Source organism: Scomber scombrus, chromosome 5 (assembly GCF_963691925.1).
Source record: "Scomber scombrus chromosome 5, fScoSco1.1, whole genome shotgun sequence".
NCBI lineage: Eukaryota > Metazoa > Chordata > Actinopteri > Scombriformes > Scombridae > Scomber > Scomber scombrus.
Genome location: NC_084974.1, coordinates 9,673,241 through 9,698,525, shown reverse-complemented (window position 1 = coordinate 9,698,525; position 25,285 = coordinate 9,673,241). Strand labels below are relative to the sequence as shown.

Sequence of the window (25,285 nt, the reverse complement as noted above, 5' to 3'; positions counted from 1 at the left end):
TCTCAGAGCTCTGCAGCTCTTTTAGTGTCTTTCAGCTGATTGTTTGTTTCAGTTCGCTGTTACTGCTCTAATTGTGTAGTTTTTGGCTGTTTTCCACACAAAAAACCCTCAGTACACTACCTAAATTAATACATTTAAATTGTATCCACATAGGGATCCACCTCAAAAATCTAATGTTTGTCAGACTGTTCTTCAAGCTGAATGTGCATGTTAATAGCATTAGCATTAGTACATAAAGCAACTAATATAAAAAACGAAATACTAATTGTGTTTTTTTCATATGTAATATTTTCCATTTGAGCATACTATATAATATTAGCATTAATTTAAAAATGTAGGTGAGGTCAGTGGGTTTTAGACTTCAGACATTTCTATATTACACAATGATCCATTATGGAGTTATATGAATGTTAAAATAACAAAAGAACCAAAAATAAAATTAGCGGGCAGCAATGCTTGATTTCCAGTGATCAGCAAATGAAGTACAATAAAGAACATAATCATATGTAAACAGATAAATAAATGGATAAATAGATGAGCTAAAAGATAAGCAATACATGCATAAACAAGCACACTCAATATAAGTCAAATATTCAATAGCAACTTAAAAGTAGGCATTTTTTTTTTTTAAGATTAGACAACTCTTTGATATAGTGAGGTGAATAGTAGAGAAACATGTTGCAAATGAAGCCTTGAGATCAGTTTGAAGCCCTAGATTTTGACTTTCAGAGAGAAATATGTGAGTGGACAACACAAATAACACATGGAGCAACCTGAGAGAGAAAAAAACTAAAGAATGGGCGACAGTTTCTGGGCATGTGCGAACAATCACACATCACACGGAGGAATCCATCCATCCATCCATCTTCTTTCCGCTTATCCGGGGTCGGGTCGCGGGGGCAGCAGCCTAAGCAGGGAAACCCAGACTTCCCTCACCCCAGCCACTTCGTCCAGCTCTTCCCGGGGGATCCCGAGGCGTTCCCAGGCCAGCCGAGAGACATAGTCTCTCCAGCGTGTCCTGGGTCTTCCCCGGGGTCTCCTACCGGTGGGACGTGCCCTGAACACCTCACCCGGGAGGCGTCCGGGAGGCATCCTAACTAGATGCCCGAGCCACCTCATCTGGCTCTTCTCAACGCGGAGGAGCAGCGGGTCTACTCCGAGCTCCTCCTGGATGGCCGAGCTTCTCACCCTATCTCTAAGGGAGAGCCCAGCCACCCTACGGAGGAAGCTCATTTCGGCCGCTTGTACCCGCGATCTCGTTCTTTCGGTCACTACCCAAAGCTCATGACCATAAGTGAGGGTAGGAACGAAGATCGACTGGTAAATCGAGAGCTTCGCCTTTCGGCTCAGCTCTCTCTTCACCACGACGGATGATGATGATGCATTTAGTTTTATCCTGTTATTGCTTCTATGGCCAACAAACTTTTCTTAATGTCAGGATTTTATCAGGGACACTGATGAATTTTCAGAATTGTATGTACATTTTATGCTTCAGCTTCGTAGAAACCATAATCTCTAGTTGTTGATAATGTTCTAAAGTAGCAGCCTAGTTAATTGCACAGAAAAGTAAATTGCATTGTAGGAGATTACTGTGTATTATAACCGTAGGTATGCGTGCTAGAATAGAGTGACTGTCCTCTTTTGAATCCCAACTAGCACTAATGAGCTCTGTTGGCCCTAATGATGCAAACCTGGGAGAGGGAGGAGCTGTGTGTGTGTGTGTGTGTGTGTGTGTGTGTGTGTGTGTGTGTGTGTGTGTGTGTGTGTGTGTGTGTGTGTGTGTGTGTGTGTGTGTGTGTGTGTGTGTGTGTGTGTGTGTGTGTGTGTCTTCTCATACTTTCTGGGACACATTTCAGACCAAAGACCCATTTAATTGGGGATGGCTTGTCCGAATGGGGACAAAAGCTGTGTCCCCAATTTCGTGTGTGTTGGCATGTGTGAGATATTTCCCGACCGTAGCTAAACTGACATCTGTGGCGACCTCTATTCTGTGGACTGTTTTGTTGTGAACTCTGCGTGTATCAATGTTTTGTTGTGTCTCAGCGGAGAGCGCTCGAATAATTGTTTAGACTAAATCTGTGCACATAACACTATTAATTGTATAAAATAAAGACTATTTATTCAGCACCACAGCATGGCTGATGACTCAGAGGGCTATGTGACGGTACCGTGAGTGGCATAAAATATGCACGTTCACACACACAGACATTAGAGGCACAAACACACTCATCACGGACACGGATGCACACACAAACAAAAACACTGAAGGTCCTAATCAGTGTTTCTCTTTGTTGGGAGTTTAAATTATGAATCACACTCACAGGGCGCCCTGGTGGCCTAATGGTTAAGGCGCATACCACATAACTGCGACATCCACGGTTCAGCTCCTGGCCGCAGGACCTGTGTTACATGTCATACAACCCCCTCCCTCCTTCCCTCTCGCTCTCTTTCTCTATTTCTCCCTCTGTATTTCCTGTCTCTGCACTGGCTGTCAAATAGAGGCAAAAAGCATTCTGAAAAAATCATCTTTAAAAGAAACAAAACAGGAATCACATTCACTGTTGACGCTCTTGGCACTACTACCAGGTGTCATAAGAGAGAATATGTCAATTTTAGTTAATATCTTCTTCTACTTCTCTTGTTTTTCTGGTCCTTTTTTCCACATTTCCTTTAGTTTCCAAATGTCTCCCTGTCTAGTGTCTACTCTGTTTTCTCTTCCTAAACCCCACACACACACACACAATACCACCTCCTGATTCTTATCACACAGTTTCTCTCACTCTCTGTTTATCCGCAGGTATCTCTGCTGTGACACTCAGTCAGAAATGAGGGAGTGGTATGCTACCTTTCTCAGTATCCAGGTGCGGTTACACACACACACACACAACCATTATGAACCTTGCCATTTTGCTGTTTGATGGTCAAAATTCATCCTTGACTGTGGTCATGTGATAATAGCGGTCATATGTGGGAGGAGGGGTCATGCTCTTGTAATTAGTCAACCACAGCAAAGTGAACATGCATTCAGCTTGTTCCCTCTTATATGCTCCTGTTTGTCAAAGTGCTTTAATATCACTTTCTCTCTCTCTCTCTCTCTCTCTCTCTCTCTCTCTCTCTCTCTCTCTCTCTCTCTCTCTCTCTCTCTCTCTCTCTCTCTCTCTCTCTCTCTCTCTCTCTCTCTCTCTCTCTCTCTCTCTCTCTCTCTCTCTCTCTCCTCTTACAGTATGACGGCAACATTTGGCCTCAGGATGGACTCCAGCAGACACGGGTTAGCCGTGTGCTGCCGGATACTCGTCATGGTAACGTGTCACTGATACCGCTGCGTGGCAGTGAGAATGAGATGCGGAACAGCGTAGCAGCTTTCAGCCAAGACCCGCTTGCTGTGAGTCAACCTACCAATCATGGGACTAATCTAGGACACCCAGCCAGCTCAGTCTGAAGCTGCTGGCTAATCAGAGACATTCATGCTGAACAGGTGGTCCAAACCCTCAACTTTGATCCTCACCATCACAAGAGATTTGCACAGATCTTGCACCAGTTGTGTTATATGTACTTTACATTTAGAGGCCAGAACTCAGAGTTTTACTTAGTTTGAATATTTGAGATATAAGATCGTGCATGAAAAACTCTACATCAGTCTTGCAAAAAAACATGCAACGGTCTTTCAAAAGTTTTCTTTTTAATATTCCATCCTGAAGGACAAGAGTTGGGGGTTACACCTGAGCAGGATCAATCATCTCTGTTCTGTGATTTATCTTTGATTTTAATCATGACTGGATTCTTAAATTCTGGGTTTAAACCAAAAATAGACTAAGAGGCTTTTCTCTGTGAGACACGAGTGTGTGTTTTCATGAGTTTGGATTCCAGGAGAAGAGAATAAATTACTAATTTGTGCCAGGGTCTAAAAATGTTTTAAGAATCCAGACAACGTAGAGAGGAGCTGACTGCAGCATCTTCATATTTCAAGTGGTTTGAATCAGAGTCACTACATGAGTTATTCTGGTAAGACTTTGCCAGAGCTCGCTTCAACACACCAGGAAACAACAGAACATGTTTGAAGGGAATTGATGCCTGCAGGCAAACTACAGCTAACCGTGTGTTTCACAGCACTGCTGCCATATCAGCTCACAGAGTTGTATACTTGGCAAGAATTTGACAAACCTAATCGCTGTAGGTTTGCTGGACTACATTTCCAGTGCACTGACATCAGACTAGACCTGTTCAACAACATCAGCATCACTCCCTTCCATCTGTTCTCTTATTTTCATAGAAAAACTTGAGTGCAGCAATCTAAAATAATTCATCTGTACTCCGTCTTGGCGCTTTGGGACCAGATGTCCACAATATGATAATGCTGTTGTCTCCTCCTGTTTTCGTAGTCGTCACATACCTCTCATTAGATTTCAGCAGACTGCAGCAGCACATTCGAATTCACCTCAGTCTGCCGTTACTCCTTTTGACAATAACAATGATTTCAGGGTTGCTGTGTTTTTGTCTTCCACATTGTTTTTTTTATTATCGATTCTCGTCTTGAGTGTATTGACTTGATAACATTTTTTTGTGGAGAGTGAGAGCATGTGTGATTGCTTTGGTGATGGGGCAGAAGCTGGATTTATGCAGGATGTTTGTGTATGTGGAGGTGGGAGAGAGGTTCATTGCATATTGATACGTCCAAAGATAAATATGCATCTCTGACGATTTCTCTGTTTGTGTTTTAATGTATGTATGAGACAACTCAAGACACATTTGGTCTGAAGCAGTTTTGCAGTCCATCACAATCTTCACCCCCCAGTTTCTCCATCTGTCCATCTCCCTCTCTCTATTATAACCTGTTTATTTGTCTTTCAGCTCTTTAGAGATGTTCGATAATGGTTGCTGCAAGGAAGGTAAGACAGTTTCACCCTCACATTAGTTTTTAGGTTAGAAACTCACAATCTCTACATGCAATGTCCAACTCATTCAGAAAAATATGTCATATGGCAGTATAAATATGAGAAAAATATTGCTTCATCAAGCTCAACGTTTTCATGCAGACAGTGAAGTGCATCCTGGCTTATCACGGATGATTCTTAATAGCATATAAGTTAACCATTGAAATTAACATTATCGCTGAGTTTAAGGTGCTCTGCTGGTTTATCTCCCAGGCTGCATCTCAGGCTATGAATCTGTGTTTATCTGCCCTCTTGACCGCTGCTTATTGAGTCCACATTTTACGAGCAGCCTCATATCTGGTTGCCATGGCTCCGAGACACTCGTAGTCTGGAGGAAAATTTCATGCTTGACTTCCCAGGGGAGTCTGAAAATGCGGTGAAACCAGTTTTAGGTTTAGGGATAAAGGCTGCATGTTGGTTTCACTAAGTGAAAATACAAACTTGTACGAGTTATATGCATACAGTCAGAAGTTTAGGATGTGGACGCCTAACTCTCTGGATGTCTCGTCTTTTTAAAGGACAGATGATCGGCCTCATCAGACGACCGCTCAACATTCCAGTAACATCGTCATTCTGCAGCTGTACAGACCAGACTCTGAGACACTTTTGAACATGAACTGGACCAAAAACTAAATGGACAACGAGATCACATGTAAAATACAATCTACACTGGTTTTCCTGCACAATTGAATTTTACTTGACTTGATGTACATAAAAAAATGAAAGAGACAGTTTGACGGACTACAATCGCCATGAAGATTTCCTTTATGCTTCCAGCTCGGCGCCGGCTCCGCACCCCACTGTTACATTGATCAGTGGTATTTACTGCATTGCATTATGGGACAGAAGCATGAAAAACATGCTGCAGAGAAATGTTTAATCCTATATTGTGTTTGTTTTCAGAAAGGACGTAGGTTATTCTAAGGCACTAGCTCTTAAGTGCTTAGAAAGTCTTTTTTTATAGAAAACAGAAGCTTATTGACATGCAGTTGATGCTGATTCTGATCTATATTTTTGTGACGTTTTTAGCTCTTTCTATACTGTTGCTCACAGACGAATTGTTAGGATAATCCTGCAGTTCAAAATGTAATAATTGCTATTGTAAGCAAAGCTGATGTCGTAGGAGGCGGTGTCCTGACGGGGTGGATCAATGTCTGTTTCCTCGCAGGTCGTCTGCCTGTACTGTGCAAAACCTTGGCCAGAGTTGCATATTTTGTCAATTAATTTGTCTGCATAAGTGTGTCGGATTGTGCATACAGTATGTTTGTGAATATGTGTGTGGACAAGTTGTACGTGTGTCTTTTGAGAAGTGGATGAAGGAGAGGCATGTGCTGAAAAACATTACTTTTCTTTAATGAAATAGAAGAAAGTCACAGGTCACGACGCAATATGGCTTCTTTTGCCAATAGTTTGTCATAAGATGTGATAAAATAAGTGACGTACTTACTTTATCATTATCTTTTATTCCCACGTTAGGTAGGTCAATTTGCATATCGAGTTTACATATTGAAAACAATGTGTTGACCTTATCAGCAGTCTTGTCTGTCCCACTGCTCTTAGTTTAAGCTCTGTCTCTTCATCCTGTCCTACAGTCCTCAGCACTGCCTCATCTCTGCAGGCCTTTTACTAAAGTGAGTCTGAGGCAGTTCACAGTGCACAAGCAGTGATTTATCAGCAGTATTTAAGGAGTGGTGGATTTTGAATGACTTTGCATTGGATTTAATCTTTGTTACCTGAAACACTGGTGAGCATGTTTATAGTGTGTCATCTTTCATCGTTGTTTTCTACTTTGAGCCCAAACAATGTATATGTTTGTCTAAAGTAAAAGTCATAAAAAAACAATCTGTTAACTGTATTAACCTGTCAAAGACCAGCTGCACTGGACTGCCCCATCTCGCGATCTTGTAGAAAGATTTCTTATTTATTTTGACAGCAGAGTACGCTAGATGCTGTGCTGTAGAACACATTTGATCTACTGGTGATATTACGATGTTCAGCTAAATGTTCTTAACACCTTTTTGGCACAGTGCTTGTAAAAATGTGGTGTGTGTGTGTGTGTGTCTGTGTGTGTGTGTGTGTGTGTGTGTGTGTGTGTGTGTGTGTGTGTGTGTGTGTGTGTGTGTGTGTGTGTGTGTGTGTGTGTGTGTGTGTGTGTGTGTGTGTGTGTGTGTGTGTGTGTGTGTGTGTGTGTGTGTGTGTGTGTGTGTGTGTGTGTGTGTGAACAGCTCGGACCTCAGCAGGACTTGGGAGAAGTCTCCACTGTGTGGTGTTGTAATTACAGTGCCTATAGAAAGTACTCATACTCTGTTTCTGACCTTTTTTCTTATCATTTTACAGCATTAATCACAGTGGATGTACAGTTTGTAGTATTTTCTTGATGCTGACAATTAGAAAAAGGCTTACAAAAAAAAAAAATTTAAGTTGTTTGCGTACATTTAACATCCACTTAACGTCAAGAAGCTCATCATAGCATTAAACTGTCTTCAACACCCCTTCTGTAGCTCCTTCAGTGTTCCTCTCACTCTGTTTTGGGGTTATCTCTTTATAAAGCTGGACAATAACGACACTCACAGGTAGATGTGGTTTCTTGGAAATTGTCTTGTACGATTTCCCCGATTTGGTTCTTTTTTTAAAACTTCTCACTGAATGCTTTTGATTCAAGTGTGTTTAACTTAAAATGATTCATGATCTCTATTTAACTTATTATGCCTCTTCCGCCTGCAGCCGTGATAAAAGTAGACGAATACGTTTTATCACTAATTTATTTGTAGAGGGCTTTTTCTGTTGATCATGGCCAAAAAGTCTACTAATTACATCCACTGTGAATCAATGTAGTAAAAATATAAAAAGTCCAACAAGTGGTGGTGATGAATATTTTACATAAGCAGTGTATGTTTTCTCTACTGTCTCTGTTCTTACTCTGCATTTTACTGATTTTTTTTTGCATCTCTGAAACTCTAATAAACACATTCAGCTAGGTGTGTTGTGTGTATCTGAACATGCGTGTTATTATACAACATAGTCCTTTTAACTCTCAGAAAAAAAAGGTTGAAGTCCTGCAGCTCTGCCTCATCCTCATGGTAATCTACTTGTTTTTCTTCACTGCTTTTTATGAAATGAATGTACAAACACAACCAAACTCATATCTGCCCTACAGGGTACAACATGTAATGTGTACATGTTTGCAGCCATGTGTACATAAACAGGAAACACAAATGTATATGGACAGAAACTTTTCCTTGGCCGGCGGGTTTCATGACAATGTCACACTGCAGCCATGAACATGGAAGCCTATAGATGTGCTCAGAGGAAAAATGTCAGGAGGGTGTGGGTGGATGTGGTGATCATAGGGAGAGCCTTGAGGAGGTTTCCTGTGTGTGTGTATGTGTAAGTTTTTGTCACCTCTTAGGGACTTTTTCTGGTACCAGTAGTCTCCATGAGGACCAAAGCCTGGTCCTTAAGAGGCAAAACATTTCTGAGGTCATGGTGAGGTGTGTTAGGCATGAATTGGTTATGGGTTTGGGTTAGGCTCTCTACAATGAATGAAAGTCAATGCAATGTCCTAACAAGGATAGCTAAGCAAACTTGTGTGTGTTTGTGTGTTTTAGTGAGTCATGGTGTCCACCAGCTCTCCGTTCTTTCTTCTAAGCAGAGCTGACACATCAGGGTCACTCTGTACCTCGAGACACACACCGGAGAGCCCCGGGAGCGACTCGCATAGTAGACCTTCACTATACCATTCAACACACACACACACACACACACACACACACACACACACACAGACACAGGAGGCCCACCGGGGAAGACACACACACAAGAACATGCTTAAATATACACACACGCACATTAAAATGGCCTTTATATAGGTCATAGCAGTAGTTGCATAAAAGCAGAAGGATGAAGATGAGTGTGGTTCAGAGGAAGGGGCATGAGTGGAATACGTTGATACAGTTAAAATTGAAGGAATGAGCTTCGGGGGTCGACCTACAGGGAAGCTTGGTGCACCAACTGCTAGGACCTGCCAGCCCACCTGCCAGCTACCAAACATAAAAAATGTAAATGTTCATTAAGCACAGTGTGGCACCAATCCTGAAACAGGCAAACACAACGTGAGGGACAACAGCATCCCACAGATATCTGGACATGCACCTTTTCCTTCTTTCCCACTCAGAGCACACAAGAAGAACAGCGTGAGAGAGTGGCGCTTAAAATTGGCTTTCACTGCATGTTGGGCTGCATTAGAGAACTTGCGGAGCTTCTTTAATGTGAAGTTCAGGCCTGAAAGAGGCAGCAACAAATGACCTGTGAGGATTTTAATCTATAGTGACATAATTTCTGTTAACAAATGTCCTCTAATCAGCTGAGCTAAAGCCCATCTGTGTGGTTTGTATCTTATGTCCCACCCATGTCAAGAACTTAATACAATATAAGAAATAGAAACCCCTGTAAAATACATTCAATCATGATACATTCAATCATTATAATGATATAATTAGATAAATACAAGTATTGAAATGACCAGTCACAACACAGACAATTAAAGTAAATTAGAGGCATCAACATAAAACTGAATATCAATGAGAAAGATAATTGGTTTTATATCAGTTCCATTTGCATTGCATTAAAATTGTCACTTTCCATTCACTATATTCTAATCACAAGTTTAAGCAAGAGATAAAAAATTCAAACTGGACAGCACAGCAGCAAATACAGCACTTGACATCATCAATTTTAGTGCGTTATCTCTTTTTATTCCATGCTTGCTGCATTTTAAAACTCAACTGTGTGGCAGGTTCAGTTTTTAAACTGAGCTGGGAAAAAACGTAATGGGGTTTGAGGGTGTTTTGGCCGCGAGTACTGTTATTTAATCAGGGAGTAAATCTTTGTGGGATCCGATAGAGCCGGTAAATGTTCACTAGACTTGCCACTTTGAATTTGGGTTAATTTATTTCAAGATATGTTTGGAAATTGCCTGTGCACTTCATCCACTGTTGATGTGAATAGCAAATCAACTCCGTTTTTAGAATTTCAAAAATGGACCCACACGCAGCTTTAAAAGGGAATGAAATGGGATAAATGGCTCCACAAATGGTCGTCTCTTTCTTTCTGGCAAGCAGGCTGATGCGTTTGCTGGACTCATGCCTGAAGCAACATACTTCAGCTCAGTATTTACACCATCACATGTCATTTTAAAGATTTTATTCTTATACTGACCACTCTCTTAGTTTAATTTCTCTCTGTGCCCAATGATGTGAAACACTTTCTCTCATAATTGTTTTCATAGCTCATTAATCCTTCATGGTTTTTTAACCTGCACACACATTTAGGCACCATGCTTAGTGTCCTTCATTGCACCTTCTTCATTCACCTGCAGTGTTTACCTGCATGAGGCATCAGTCCAGATCTGGATAATTACCCTGCTCTCTGAACTCGCTCACCTTGCCAGAACCTGCTGCCTCGTCGGTGTGAAAACTTTCCAAATCCACCGCTGATGAGCTTTAGTCAGGCTTTTACAAGTGCAATCGATTGAACCTGTTTGTTCACTTTATATTCACAATGCGGTTTTTTTTTCATCCCCACAAAATCATTTCTGCCTCCGAAGCCTTCATCTTCTGTTTTGTTTTCAAGGAAACCGAGCAAGCAAGTAAGCAGCGATCACATCAAAGGTGTCGGTCGGTTGCTGCTTTTTGACTATAAAAAGCTCTGCTGTCAAGAGGTCATATTGTATTTCATTTAATGTTACACTTACTTACTATATCACCTCTTTTATCTGTTAGATTAATAGACTGTGCAGGTGGTGTTGTGCTGTCAGGGAGACTGAGGAGACGTGCGTCGACTTTCTGCTAAGCTTTCTGTTCTTTTATCATGTACTGGATCCTTGAATAACTTGTAATGTAGATTAAGATAATGATACGTGAGGGATTAGAAAAGTCTGAGCCACTCAGAACTTATTTTAGTAGCTCATGCAGAAACATTGAGAGACCTTGTGGAGCAATTGAAAATAAAATCTCCTGTAAAAGCGACATAGAACTTTTCTAACGTCCTCCCGGGTCAAATTGACCCCGTCTGTTTTGACTGTTCCTTCTTTCCTCCCTTCCTTCCTTCCTTCTGTCCTTCCTCCCTCCCTCCTTCTTTCCTTCCCTCCTTCCTTCCTTCGCTCCTTTCTTTCCTTCCTCTATTCCTTCTTTCCTCCCTCCCTCCTTCTCTCTTTCTTTCCTCCCCCTACCTTCCTAAGGTACAGGAGACATTTTTTTTTTGGGCTGCTGCTGCTGTCAGTACCAGAGAGAACATCTTAATAAGATAAATCCTGATGGTGAGAAGAGATAACAGCAGCCACTGGAGAGATGAGAGAGGAGCGAGTTCATCCCCGAGAGACTCTGCAGCTAGTCAACAAAATCCACAAACGAGCCAAATTATGTTTAAATAAGATTTAATTACTGATGCAGCAGATCATGATTTGAATTGAACATGTTTACCCTCCAAACACACCGTTAGCCTGCAGCATGTCTACACTATATTGTTGATACTAGGATCTAAATGAATCCGAAATGGATTAAAATGACAAAGTTGTTGAGTTATCATTTCCTGTCATCACAGCTCATATCTACTTTTTTATTCTGAGTGGATAGTTAGACAAAGTGACACAGGCAGGTAACAAAGGTTTCTGGTTGCAGCTGAATGAGGAACATTGTGTTTATGTGTGTGTGTCCAGGATGACCAGGATGCTCAACAGTCATGAATAATTATAGATAAACACACATCAAAGTGTCCAGTCATCAAATAAACAGATTTTAAAAAAAAATGCTGTTTTTGCAAAGTCAAGAGTTGACTTTGAAACTTAGAATTTTACAGTAAGCCAAAGTTATGATTAAGCATTCCTAGGTCATAGATGTTAAAACCACACAGTCTATTTACTGTAGTAGCGACTCTGGAGCTTTTTATTACATTGAATGATCAAATCTTAATTCCTCTGAGTACTTTAAAGGACAGATTCAAAATTTCCCAAATGAACTTTAACACATGATTTTCTTGCTGTAATCATTCCGCCTGTTCATGATTACCATTAAAAGATCCCTTCATAATGGAGACAAAATCTATAATCATCCCTCTGTGTTTGTATTTAAAAGATAATATGAGCTTCAGCTGTCAAAATGAGTCAAATCAAGTAGATATCTTTCAACGTTACAGAAATGTTTAGTGCCAAAGTCAAAGTTATTATACTTCCACCACTGCTCAACAGGAAAACACTGTTGGAGGAAACACAAAGAGGGAATTTGATGCTAAAAAGACTGTAAATGTAAATGTGGCAGATATCCACTTGATATGACTAAATAAGACTGTAATCATGGACTAATAACTTATAATTGCATTCTTATTAAAGGGCAGGTTCACAGTTTTTTCTCTTTTTATCAAAACTAAACTGTGTAGGTCAGCATCATCGGGCCATGACAAGCAATGCATGCATGTGTGGGTGATGTGCTGTGGAGGTGTTGCAGGTGAAAGGTAAGAAAAAGGTGATGCAGAGAGGATGACGGCTGTAGTAAAGGGAGAGACACATGAGCCAGTTTATGTAGTCTGGCAGGTTCAGGTGACGACCCTCCACTAGTGATGACCATAGTCTGTAACGTGGCTTTAAATAAAACAAGATAGTTCATTCAGAGGCTGTAAATATGTGTTTGAGTTTTTCATCCACGTGCAGCATCTGATGTGGAAATGTTGCAGATGAACCCAGAATCTCAGAATAGCCAATATTTCCGGTAATTTCAGGTCTCTGAGCAGCAACCCCTGTGTGCTCGCTGACTACTACAGAGAGATATAGAGTACAAACTGCACAACATCTTTGAAATCTTAAAGAAGCTTGACAAATGCATAACAGTTACAATGTGAGGCATGAAGTGACGCAAGTGTGTTTTTTTCCTTTGACACTAAAATAAGAAGAACACAACGCTGCAGTCCTTATTAAACTCTGAAACCCTCTGTTGTTGTTTTCAGCTCCCAGGTGTGTGTGTGTCTGTGTGTGTAGCTCGCATTATCCCCGAAGCCCCTCCTGCAGGCTGCGGCTGCAAAAAAAATGAAAATTGAGTTTAAGTGAACTTGTGGGCTCTGCAGCGCATCTCTCAGCTGGATGCAGTTCATCGGAACAGTTTCCTTTCATACATTTCATTAACACCTTGTGTTGAGTCACCTGCAGCTGACTGGAAAACACACACACACACACACACACACACACACACACACACACACACACACACACACACACACACACACACACACACACACACACACACACACACACACACAGACTTCCTGAGTCCTGCAGCACTTCTTTACTTCTGCTAAAGCTATCGTGCTTCATTGCGTCTGATTAGCCCTCTCCAGCCCCTCCCTTCAAGTTTACCACCAAATACTGGTCCTTGGAGAAAAAGGAAAAAAAGGGAAAAAGGCCCTTTTCCCTGTCCCCATGGCAACCACTCTCCTCTTCTCCTTTCTGCACAATCAATCAGACAACGACTGTCTATCTGAGAGGTACAGGAGCCAAATATCACTTTCAGGGGTTTGGTGTTCGGGCTATTTTTGGTTATGATGGTATTATGTCTGTCTGCGCTCCATCTTCTCATGTGCTTTCTTGCTTGCTTGCACCCCTGACCTTTCAATATCAACAATTCCATGGATAGTTTATTCTTGAATTAATATATGAAGCTACAGGCAGTAGATGGTTGGTTTTGCTTTGTACAAAGACTGGAAACAAGAGAAAACAGCTCTATCCAAAGCATGTATGGACGTACCGAGGTGCAATGTCTGCATGGTTTAATTAACTATACAAATATAAAAATCAATTTAAGCAAAAGAAACAGCATTACACAAGAAATGGTTTCCCCCCTCATCTACTTTTAAAAGTCAGTGTGTCTGACAACGAAATGAAGTGAGTCACAAACCAATTACTAAAAAAAAAACCCACAACTTGAAACTGACAACTGACATAATGAGAACACAGTCAGAGTTACAAATGGAGTAACTCATATTCTCTTATTTTGCTACCATCTGTGCTTGGTTATTAAGCTGGACACCATTTTGATGATGTCAGGGTGAATTGTAACACGGTGTTAAAATTGTCTCAAACCGTTTTGGCCGTGACACAAGCAGCTCTTCTGGCTGGAAACAACAAAGCTAACATCTGACACTTGTAGTTAAGATGAGACAGATAAGACGGATAAGACACTAAGAGGAAAATTCTGTGTGTAATAAAATGAGTCTTGGCAGAAAAAGATTTGACATCAGTTTGTCCGTTGGCAGGCAGAGCTTGATCATGCCAGACTATGTATATAATGAGTTTTATGGGTCTGCCTTGTCTCTGATTGATGCAATTTGAGATGTTACAAAAGCCCACCGGTCTCCCCTGCAACATAAGTAGGTATTGTCTCCTTAAAAATGTCACGAAACATAAGGAAAAGATGCAAGTGAGGGAGGCGAGGAGACACGTTAGCCAAATGGAAAGCACCTCCTGAAGTTGCTGCTTATGATGGGTGCAATCTTTTCCACCTGAAGGTCCTTATTTAGGCAGGAAACATAATCAAGAAACAGGAAACTTATTTAAATAGTGGGACAATAACTTAGAGCTGCAGGTGAACCAACTGTCAATCACAGCTGTCAATCAACGCCCACATGGCAGACATTAAAGCTAATCTTATGAATGAAGCAATAGTTTCCAAAACGACCACCAGCACACATTTTTAAAAGGCCTAAATTTAGGGATTAAGACGACTGAGACCGATTTTTTTAAATGGGAGTCAATTGGAGCCATCATCTAGCCTCAAGCTGTGGTAGTTGCTGCTTGGTCAAAATGTAAACCTCACTATCATGTTACAGCTCAATATTTACATCTGGTCAAAAAGCCAAAATGTAAAAAACTATAATTTTACCATTATTGGTCAGTACTTGGAGGCAGATTCATGCCAAATGTTTATCCCTATTTCCAAAAGCTGAGCTAAGCCAATCGAACCAGCTGCTATAGTTCAAGCAACACATTTACATCACAGACATGAGAGTGGTATCATACATCATCTAATCAAACTCTCAGCAAGAAAGCAAATAAGCAGATTTCCAAAAAAAACAACTACTCTTTAAATGTATTCTGCTGTTTGACTCAACTACAAGCTAATGAAGAACAATATAAATGCCTTTCTGTATTTTTCCATCATATGTTTTTCTCATATCTGCCCCATTGTCTTCCCATACACCTGTCTGTTTTTGAATCTCCTCCATCTCAAACCCCCCCCCCCCCCCCCTTTATCTTCTAGTCTGCCCATTTCTCACCAGCAGCAGACGCAGAGAAATTGGAGAACATTTCGTGTCTGACACCCAGCTTATCTCACAGATACAATCACCATGGAGGGCCTCAGGAGGAGGTGGTGCTAGCGGAGGGGGGGAAGGAGGAGGGAGAGAAGGAACTACAGAAAGAGGAAAGAAACAGAGAGAGAAAAAATCGAGAGGTGTAGAGGGATGAGAGATGGTCAAGGGAAGGCAGAGGATGACTGAAAAAGAAAACATGAAAATGTATGGTAAAAGGGTTGAAATGAAGACCCAGTGGAAAAGAGGTGATGAATATGGAGAAAGGGAGAAGATAGTAAAAGAAAGAAGAAGAGCCTGGAAAGAAGGTCAAAGACAGCTGAAGCAATATACTCCCAAGATATATATATATATATATTTAATATGCTAAACAAAGCCAACAATCAGGAAAACCCTTTGAGATTAAGTCAATGACGGAGCAGAAGAAGGAAAGGAAGAGAGAAGAAGGAAAGGAAGAGGAAGGGAGTGGTGAGAAGGATGATAGGGAAGGGAGGAGGATAAAGGAAGGGAGGGCCTGGAAGACAACTGCTAATAGTAGATTAGTCAATCTAAAGATGCTGTGGGCTAGTGCACCAGTAGTCACTGTTTGTTTGTGTGTGCGTGCGTGCAAGCGTGTGTGTTTGTGTGCGTGTGTGTGTGTTTTCAAATGTATGAGTTAGAGGGAGACGGGTTGTGCAGAAGCCGACAGACTGAGGAATTTGCCCCTTAATCACTGTACAGTTTAATTAAGCCTGATTGACGTGATGAAACCACACTAACACTAACACACACACACTCTCACACACACACACACACACACACACACACACACACACACACACACACACACACACACACACACACACACACACACACACACACTGACACACAGCGCCACAAGGCTGATGATGTCACAGTGTTATATTGTAAAGGCAGCTGTAGCCAGCAGTGGCGTCATCTGTATGCCAGTAAGCACAGTTCTCTCCTGACTCAGTGGCACACATAAAATTAATCTCTTTAAACATTTTGACAGTAAATCTATATTTTTTTCTCATCTTTTTTATCTCCTTCTATTATTTCCTGTTTTTTTTTTTGCTCCCTCGGACACACTGACAACACATTACAGTGTGTTTGTGTATTTCGCTGATGTCTTAATCCCCTCTTTGCTCTACTCCAGCACAGCCATTGTCACAGCAAACTGTATGCAAAAACTATGTTCAAACTTCATTTTAAAGTCTAGTCAGAGCTTTCCAAGAAACTAATCATGTCAGGCTCATTTTTCAGAGAAATGCGCATAAGATGATGCTCAGAACAGCTAGAATATTTCCCTCTGATGAAGCGGTTTGGCCTTTTAAAACATCTTGTAAATCAGGATTCAAACCTCACAAAAACACATAAATCACTTCTAGGCTTGAGTGTTTCTGGGACAGTTAACGTGTGAAGTCACAATAATTAACTGTCAGTTTTATGAGAATTTATCGCATATAAAATGACTTTTTACAAGTTGTTAGCAGTCACATTTGAAACTTTAATATGTGAAAATATGACTTTCAGATGCTTTTTGTAGGGAAGGAGTTACTGTGTGATGTACAAATGCAGTCTCAGTTCAAAGTTCTTTTTTAATGTGCATGGATAGTATGGACAGTATTAGTCTAGAGGTGAATGAATTTGTTAGCGGCGTTATGTCACAATTATAGTACAAATTCCTGCACATTCCTACAATATTAAAGAAACTTCTCATACAGAGTGAAAAACCAAGCCATGGCTTTATCTGCGGCTATCGCTCTCTATCTGTATGTTCATGCACACCTGTGTGTATTGCATTATTATAACCAGAGATAGCATTGTAACGGTTGCCAAGCTACGGTGCTGCAAAAATAAAATAAGACATTAAGAGGCACAGACAAAAGGGGCCTTCATGCATCATATGTCCACAGTTAGGATCACCCCTCTGAGCACAAAGCAGCATGGGCGCTGGGAAAATAGAGCGACTGTGCAGATGATGTTCCCACAGGGTCTTCTCCTGTGTGTGTGTGTGTGTGTGTGTGTGTGTGTGTGTGTGTGTGTGTGTGTGTGTGTGTGTGTGTGTGTGTGTGTGTCTAGTCCTGGGTTATGCTCTCTGAGTTATGTAAGCTGTTTGGGAAAAAGGGCTCAACTCTGCACACAGTAAAAGGGGAAGAGAATGTTATCAAAAATACAATTTACAGGGGCCGAAAATAAGTCACATGCACACGCACACATGCACACACATACACACACACACACGCACACGCACACGCACACACACACACACACACACACACACACACACACACACACACACACACACTCACACACACACCAGCTGCAGTAATTCCTATTATGATTCTCCAAACTTCACCGCCAGTTTTTTAATGTGCACAGAACTTTTGACGTTGTAGCATAATCCTCTTTTCTCTCTTCATTTCTCTCTCCTCTGCAAAATCACACTCATCCTTCTCTCTTCCAGCTTCATTATTCATTTCACTGTGCGTGTGCCGGGTGTGTGCGTGTACATACGCTACAGTGTGCAGCTGAATGACGCACCAGGCTGCTGCTAAGCTGTAGAAACTTATCCGCTGCTTCCAACAAATGCCACCATCTGTGTGAGAGTCTGATGCCTGAGTGTCTGTGTTGTGTGCTTATGCATGTTGCCTTGCACTTAAAGGATAATCCTCACTTTTATTATTTGATACAGATGATACATGGGATTGAAGGAAAAGTAAAATACGGAAGAGACTAAATTGCTGAATCAGTAATATGTAAATGTAGACAAAGCAAGATTTAGTGATAGATTTAGGCCTCAGCAAAGAAATTGGTTCTTAGAGCATGAAGAATACTATCGAGTTGTGTGTGAGGTTAACAAGTACAACTCGTTAAGTTAGGCTCTCTCCTATTCAGGAGCTGTCCACTGTGATTAACATTATGAGTGAAATTGGCTCCTGCACAGTATAAGAACTAACCTGATATTTTGGGGAATGCACTTATTTGCAATTCCCACTTTCCGAGAGTTAGATGAGAAGATTGATACTAATCTATGCCTTCTAATTCAAAGTTAAAAAATACACCTTCCAACAACTTTAAAGTGCACAAATTAAGACTAGATTTGTTTAATTTGTACACAAACACTACTGTGAAAAGACATTTTGTTGTGTAAGGACAAATGAATGATTATCACATTAGTTCAATGCTTCTGTGCAGCATCTCCACTGGTTGCCTGGCAACTTTAAACAACAAGACTTACATACTTAAGGCATAGACAGAAATAGTGATATCTAACCATTCTCAAGTTATTAAACTAATCCTTTAAACTTTACAGGGAAGTTAAGGTTCTCTTTAATGTGACTGTATGTTGCTGACAGGAAAACACAGGCTGTGTGTGAGCATACGCATTGAATACTGAAGCAGTTTTGAATACACAGAACAGATTCCAGTATGACTTTCTGTTTGAAATATTCTGTTCCAGTTTTAGCCACAGATTAACGATAACAAATGATGTTGTAAAACCAAGACATCTCTAGACTGTTCATTGTACCAGAGCACACTGAGCCAAAGTTCAATAAATGATTTTATCTGTCTGCAGTCACACAGATTGTTCTGGACATGCAGGTGAAACAGGGACTGGACTGTCAACGGATGAGTTGGATCAGGTTTTTGGGAGGCTGTCTGACAGGCCCAGCAGGCCCAAACTTTGTGGGGGTTTGCAGCGGATACCAAGAGTGCTCTGCCCAGAATGCTTTTATCTCCCAGAAAACTTAATGACATTGGATTCGGACCCTGTTCAAAACCTCTGCTGTGCAAGCGGCTGCATAACTCTGCGGCCAGAAGGTGGTCGGTGCTTGTCATGGTGGCGGCCAAAGAGAGCTGTTGACTGAAGACGGAGTTCAGTTGGAGTGGACTCAGTGGAGAAGAACCAGCGAGGCTGCAGCTGCAGAACAGAAAATCTGACTTAAACATTGAATGTGACGAAGGTGCTCTGCTTGGACTGACGGGGTTAAACACGTATCAAAATGTGCCATCAAAGCAATGATGAGAACAGGGAGGAACATCATTAGTTCTGTTACATGTTTACATACATAATTTTGATAATCTAATCATATTAGTTTGGCTTAATGGCATTCATCAAGCATTAACAGGACATTCATGAATGAGCATAGAAACAAGATTGTGAAGCATGACACAGGAAACACCACATTTCACTCTCTCTCCTTAATTCTTGTCATCTCTCCGCTGTCTCTATAAGAAGACTTAAACCTGTAAAGCCCTCATAACACAGGCTGTACATGCAGGTCACTTGTGTGTGTGCGTGTGTGTGTGTGTGTGTACAGTATGTGTGTGTGTGAATAGAGGGCAGCAGTATCAGGCACCTCTTTTTGAAGTGTATTAATGGAAAGATAAGCACAACTGTCTCATATGATTTCCTTTAATTCATGCTGCTAAGTCAGCCAGCAGCCATCTGGCTCCCCCTGTCACACACACACAAACACACACACACACACACACACACACACACACACACACACACACACACACACACACACACACACACACCAAACTCAGTGGGAATGACAGTCTGAGGGCATGCAGTCAGAGAGGATATTATGACAGGCCAGAGTGACCATAACTCCCAGCTGATGGAGCAGTCATACTCATTCGCCCTCTTACACACACACACACACACACACACACACACACACACACACACACACACACACACACACACACACACACACACACACACACACACACACACACACACACACAATTACACACAAACCACAAATTACTACTGCGTAGGCCTGGAGAGAGTAAAGTCATTTTTCAAGTCCCCCTTTTTTGTCTGTCTTCTAGGCATTTGTAAAAAACCACCCGAGGCTCTTGAATGTCTGTCAGAGGCTAAACCTGCTCAGTCCATCGAGGGCAATGTAGAGTCATAATTAAATCAACTTTAAAGCAAGGCTGTCTGTTCCCAGTGATGGCTCGGCTTTTGTGTTTCACCCCCTAAAGGGTTCAAACGATTCCACTGATAATATGTTAAAGCCCAGGGCAATATGTGCTGCAGTGCCTCTGGCTGAGCCCAAAAAAAAAAAGAAGAGCCGCTCATGTGACAGAGGCAGAGTATAAAAGGATGAACCTCTCTGCTGTGGAAATGAATGTTAACACCCACGACGAGGATTTGTGGCAGCGACGGGCTCGGCGCATGACTATCTGTGGTCAGCTGGCTTTGTGCTGACATAAAACTCCCAACACTGTAGGTTTTGTCAAGAGAATGTTGGCAATTTCTTCCACAACATAGCCTCAGAAAAGTTTCCATTTCAAATGACGGACTGTATAACATTTCATTGTATGATGCTGCCTAAGATCCCCCACTCCAACACAAACCAGTCAGTCAACAGTTTACATTTTAGAGACTCTTCAGTTCAGAGTGACTAATGGTCCTGACCAGGTAGGCGCTTCAGTGTCTCACTGCTGGATGAACCTGTGACCTTACTGCTGTATTTGACTCAAATCTTCCCATCCAGTGATATTATAGGAAAAAGTGGTTTGCATCAATAATCTGACAATGAAAAAACACACGTACCTACATAAATGATAATAATAATAATCTGTATTGACCTGCTTTGTGCCTTAATTTAGCACAGTTTACAAGTTCTGAGGCTTGATTTGCAATGAAACTTTTTTTAAGCCCTTTCTGGTGCGATAATAAGTTATGCATCAAAAGCAGCCTGGCTTTTGAAATTATTAAAATATGCACACAGAAAGCAGTTCACAGGAGTTGTATAATGTTGCGTCGGGCATTACTTTTCTCAGTGTTGTTTCCCCCTGTATCTCCTGATATAACATAATTAACTCAGTGTTCTGCAGCGTAGTTGGAGGGGGCAGAGTAATGTCAGTGCAGCTGAAGATCATATTAAAATACGAAGGAAGGAATATGCACGCGCAGTACAAACTGTGAACATGCCTACAGTACAGTCAGAATGGGACTGCCACAAATAAACATGGATGTATTTTCAAAAGTCAACCCATACCTTAAAACAGGAGCTTAAAGTCACTGTTCATTATGGAGGCTGATGAAATTAATTTGAAATAATTTACTGTAATTTAAAAGCACTGTAGCCAAGCTATCTGAACTATTTTACACAAGCACATTCAAGGTGACTGACAGTGTATTTAGCCCTGAGCTAGCTGGCCCTGAAGTGGAGCAAGGTAATCCAAATGTGGTGGATGAGCACTTTGAGATGGGGCTTAATTAGTTTTGGGAAAACTCTGCCCTGGGCTGAGGATAACACTGGGTTACAATTTTTTGTGATAAACCAACGTCAGATCAAGTGAAGATGGCAGAGCCTGCAGGGTTTCCAGTTAATTCCGTGTTTGGATAGCAGTAAGAAGACGCTTTTTTATGTGGTGCGAATGGCAGAATGGAGGAATGGAAAAAGGAAGAAGGAGGAGGAAGGAAGTAAAGGAGGAAGGAGCATGGGATGGTGTGTTACAGGAAGGTATTAAAGCAAGCGCAGCAGGGATGAAGGGAGGAGGTATGGAGGGAAATAGGGAAGGGAGCACAAACAGATAAGGGAAGGGATTAAGATAAGAAGGGATTGATAGGAGTGAGAAATGTCTGAAACGAAATGTGAAGCATTGTGTGCTCAACACAAGCTGATTTTCTTGTTGATTTATTTCCAGCAAGTCCTAAAGTTCAGATTGTTTATGTTTCAGTCCAATATAAATCGACCCCATGCAATAGTTTTAAATATTACTTTTATCCTTTTTTACACAAACATGGTAAAATTTATGCAACTAAACCGACTCATTGACTGTTATAACTGATTTGTTTTTGGGCCACTTGGGGGCAAACAAGCTGTAAACACACAGCTGACATGATTTCCCATCAGGTCTTCCTAATTAAACAACCAACATCCACATCCATCATTTGTACCTGCACTTCAGAACAACACACTGAAGCATAACATGCCACTTTCCAAAGCTGTTGCAAATCACTGTTAAAAATCTCATTATGTTTTATGGTGTGACAACAGATACAGAGCAACATTAGCATTTATGAGGAGTCATGTTTCCAGTTAAAGTCCCATATTCATTGTTTTTAGCTCTGATTTGGTCATCACCAACTCCTGCAGAACATACCTGGCTCTTAATCTGCTAAACGCTCCATTATGTTGACCAGCTAGCAGTCGGATCATTTGGTGCTGGGGAGGTAATGTGTAGTGTGTGCTTAATGGAGCTTTTTTACAGAAAAAAACAGCTGCCTGCTGTGGCTGAAAATGAAGCAATGAGAGCGGTGAGAGTGAACCAAAACAGTAAAGTTGCGGGCCAGGAAATGGAAACTATTAGTGGAAAGATGCTATAAAGCTCTATAGAGTCAAAGGGGAACTGCAAGAGTGTGGTGATGATTCTGACTTGGTTCATCACTACAAACTACACATTTCACATACAAGTAGTCGTGTGATCCATTGTTGATTTAAAAATGCACAATTAAAAGAAGCCTTCATTTCCAAAACCATTGTTTGTGTTGTCAAAGAATCATGTATGCCCTACAAATATCCCAACCTACTCCATTCATGGTTGAAAGCTTCAGCAATAAGCAAATGAATGGACTCTCACCCTCAGTCACAAACACGAAGAGATCACAGCCATCACTTGCACCATTCATTTTAATCATTTGAACAAACAACTAGTGCTATTGTTCTCCTCCTGAACTTCTCTTCCTCCTCGTTACAATTAGTTTCTTTCCCCTCCAAAAAGTGAACTACAGAAACTGCTGCTGCCTTGTTCTTTACCGTCTCGTTAACCAACCTGACACCAAAGTGAAAAAACAGAGCGAGAAAAGAAGGTGCAGGCTTGTGCTGTTTGTACAAGGTGTAGCTTACTGGTTAGGATTGTGTTTTGTTTTTTCTGCCAGAATCAAGCACTAACACTGTCACAAAGATGGAGAGGGAAATGTCTTTGTGTATTTGTTGGAAGAAGGAAGTGGACAAAGTCAAACAAGCAGGGTGATACAAGAAATAAATACCCACAAAAAAACATCCACAGCTTTGCCAGCCTCGCATAGTTCGGCCCCAGAGTGTGTAATTTGAACTAGTTCCAACTAAGGGAGCGGACAAATCTTTCCATGTGAAATAGGCTGGCTGAATTTCACCAGCAGCTTTCAAGACTCTTTAATTACCCCTCTTCTTTTCGTCCTTATACACCAATATGTTATTTACAACCATATTGTCACTCCATATGCCTGCTGCAGGCGCCATAGCTCCCAGTGCATCTGTGTATTGCGGCCTGTTGGAAGATAGCACCACCACTGATATTATGGCTCAACAGAGAGCTATTTACCAGTCAAGCCACGGGCAGGGAAAGAATCATAAATAATTAAGCATCCGTTCAGTCGGCGCTTTCAGATTCAAGGAAGTTTTCATGACTGGTAGATCTGGCTGCCTATAAATGTCAGTAAACACTCTGGGTTGAGGAGGACAGAAGGTCTAATCAACTTCTGATGTAATCAACTCAAGGAGCTGACGGCAGGAGCAACACTCCTGGGAACTTAATCGACTGTTGCGTGACACTGTTTCTTTCTCGCTGCACGGCTTTGTTGAATCACAGAAAGAGGGATTTTTTGTTTCATGGTCACTAAACTTCTGCATTGATGTCATGGGAGATGTCTGGACTCGCTGTTGTCTTGACCTTATCTGATCCACACATCTTGATTAGACCTTGCTGTGGGACACGAGAGACAAGCGTTGAACCCGGCTGTGATATTGATCCATCTGAGCCATAAAATGAAGCACATCTCACACTGCATCTGGTCTTTTATTGCTGGATTAAAACAATATATTTCACTACTTTGCACTTTCAACACATTTGATTTGGGCTTGGGGGGATTTCATTGCAGCGTCTCTAATTTTAGTCTTATGTAACAAACAAATCAGGTTTTAATGAGGACACTGTTCAGGGTCACATTAATGGGTATCTGACTGCTTCACTCGTCGCTTCATCATTTTATTTACAGCTTTAGCAGCTCTGCTCTGTGTTTGAGTACAAACTGGAACAACAGGAATTTCCCCACTCCCATAAAAGCAAGCCTCACTGCACTTTACTGCAGCACTTCGGTCAGACGCTGCTGTCACATTACAGCTGCTGCCTCTTACGATCCCTCTCTATGCTGGAGAGACTTTAATCTTGTCTTGTTTCTGCCGGTACTGACAGCATGCTGGTTTTTTGGTCACAGGATGTTTGAAAAAGGTCTATCAAAATTTGGTCCAACAAGCTCTCCTGGATTTTGCAGTTTCTGTGATATTGAAAGCAACTGAAGAAATAACAGTGAAAACGACAAGCAGCAGCATGGCATGAACCATCACTTTGGCCCAGGTGGAAATAATCTTTCAGCCATTGAATAGATTGCTGTGAAATGTTGTACAGTGATCCCCTGACTTCTCCTCACCACCATGAGGCTGACATGTGTAGCTTTAAGTAAAATGTCTCAACAATTATTGGATGGGTTGTCTTGAATTTTGGTGCAGACATTCATGCCGCCCTTAGCATAAAGTATAATAAGTGATCAATCTAATTAATTAATAACTTTTTTTTTTGATGACCAAATACCAAGCAGCAGTTCCTCGAATAGCCACTTGAGGCTGACTCCAAAAGTGAGTCAACCCCCATAGACCCCATGTTAAAACGCCCAACGATCATGAAAATACACAATAAAATTGGGGTAATTTCCTATTCAGTTAAGTCAGTTCAGAAACTCAAACAGTTGCTGCCAATATTTCATTGACGCTAGAAGACTGCATTTCTTAATAAATCAACACAAAACAAAACACTGGTATAAATACTTTCCCCAGCTGGTGATGAGTGTCCATTGCAGACATTTCTTTGACCCAAGTCCCAATGGACAGTCTGTTAGAGCCCACACTGACAGATCTGAATCCGAGGCCTCAGGCACCAAAGTCCTGCTGGACAAACACACACACACAAATACATGTTGAGGCACAGCTGAGCAC

At 41.3% G+C, this 25,285-nt stretch overlaps 1 long non-coding RNA gene across 1 annotated transcript; it reads left to right on the top strand.

Moving 5' to 3' along the window:
• The first annotated feature begins 2,251 nt into the window (after positions 1-2,251).
• LOC133980204 (uncharacterized) lies at positions 2,252-7,910 on the top strand. The gene is made up of 4 exons (XR_009925163.1): positions 2,252-2,861; positions 3,224-3,382; positions 4,849-4,886; positions 5,450-7,910. It is a non-coding gene; the product is annotated as an uncharacterized LOC133980204 (long non-coding RNA).
• The last annotated feature ends 17,375 nt before the right edge of the window (positions 7,911-25,285 follow it).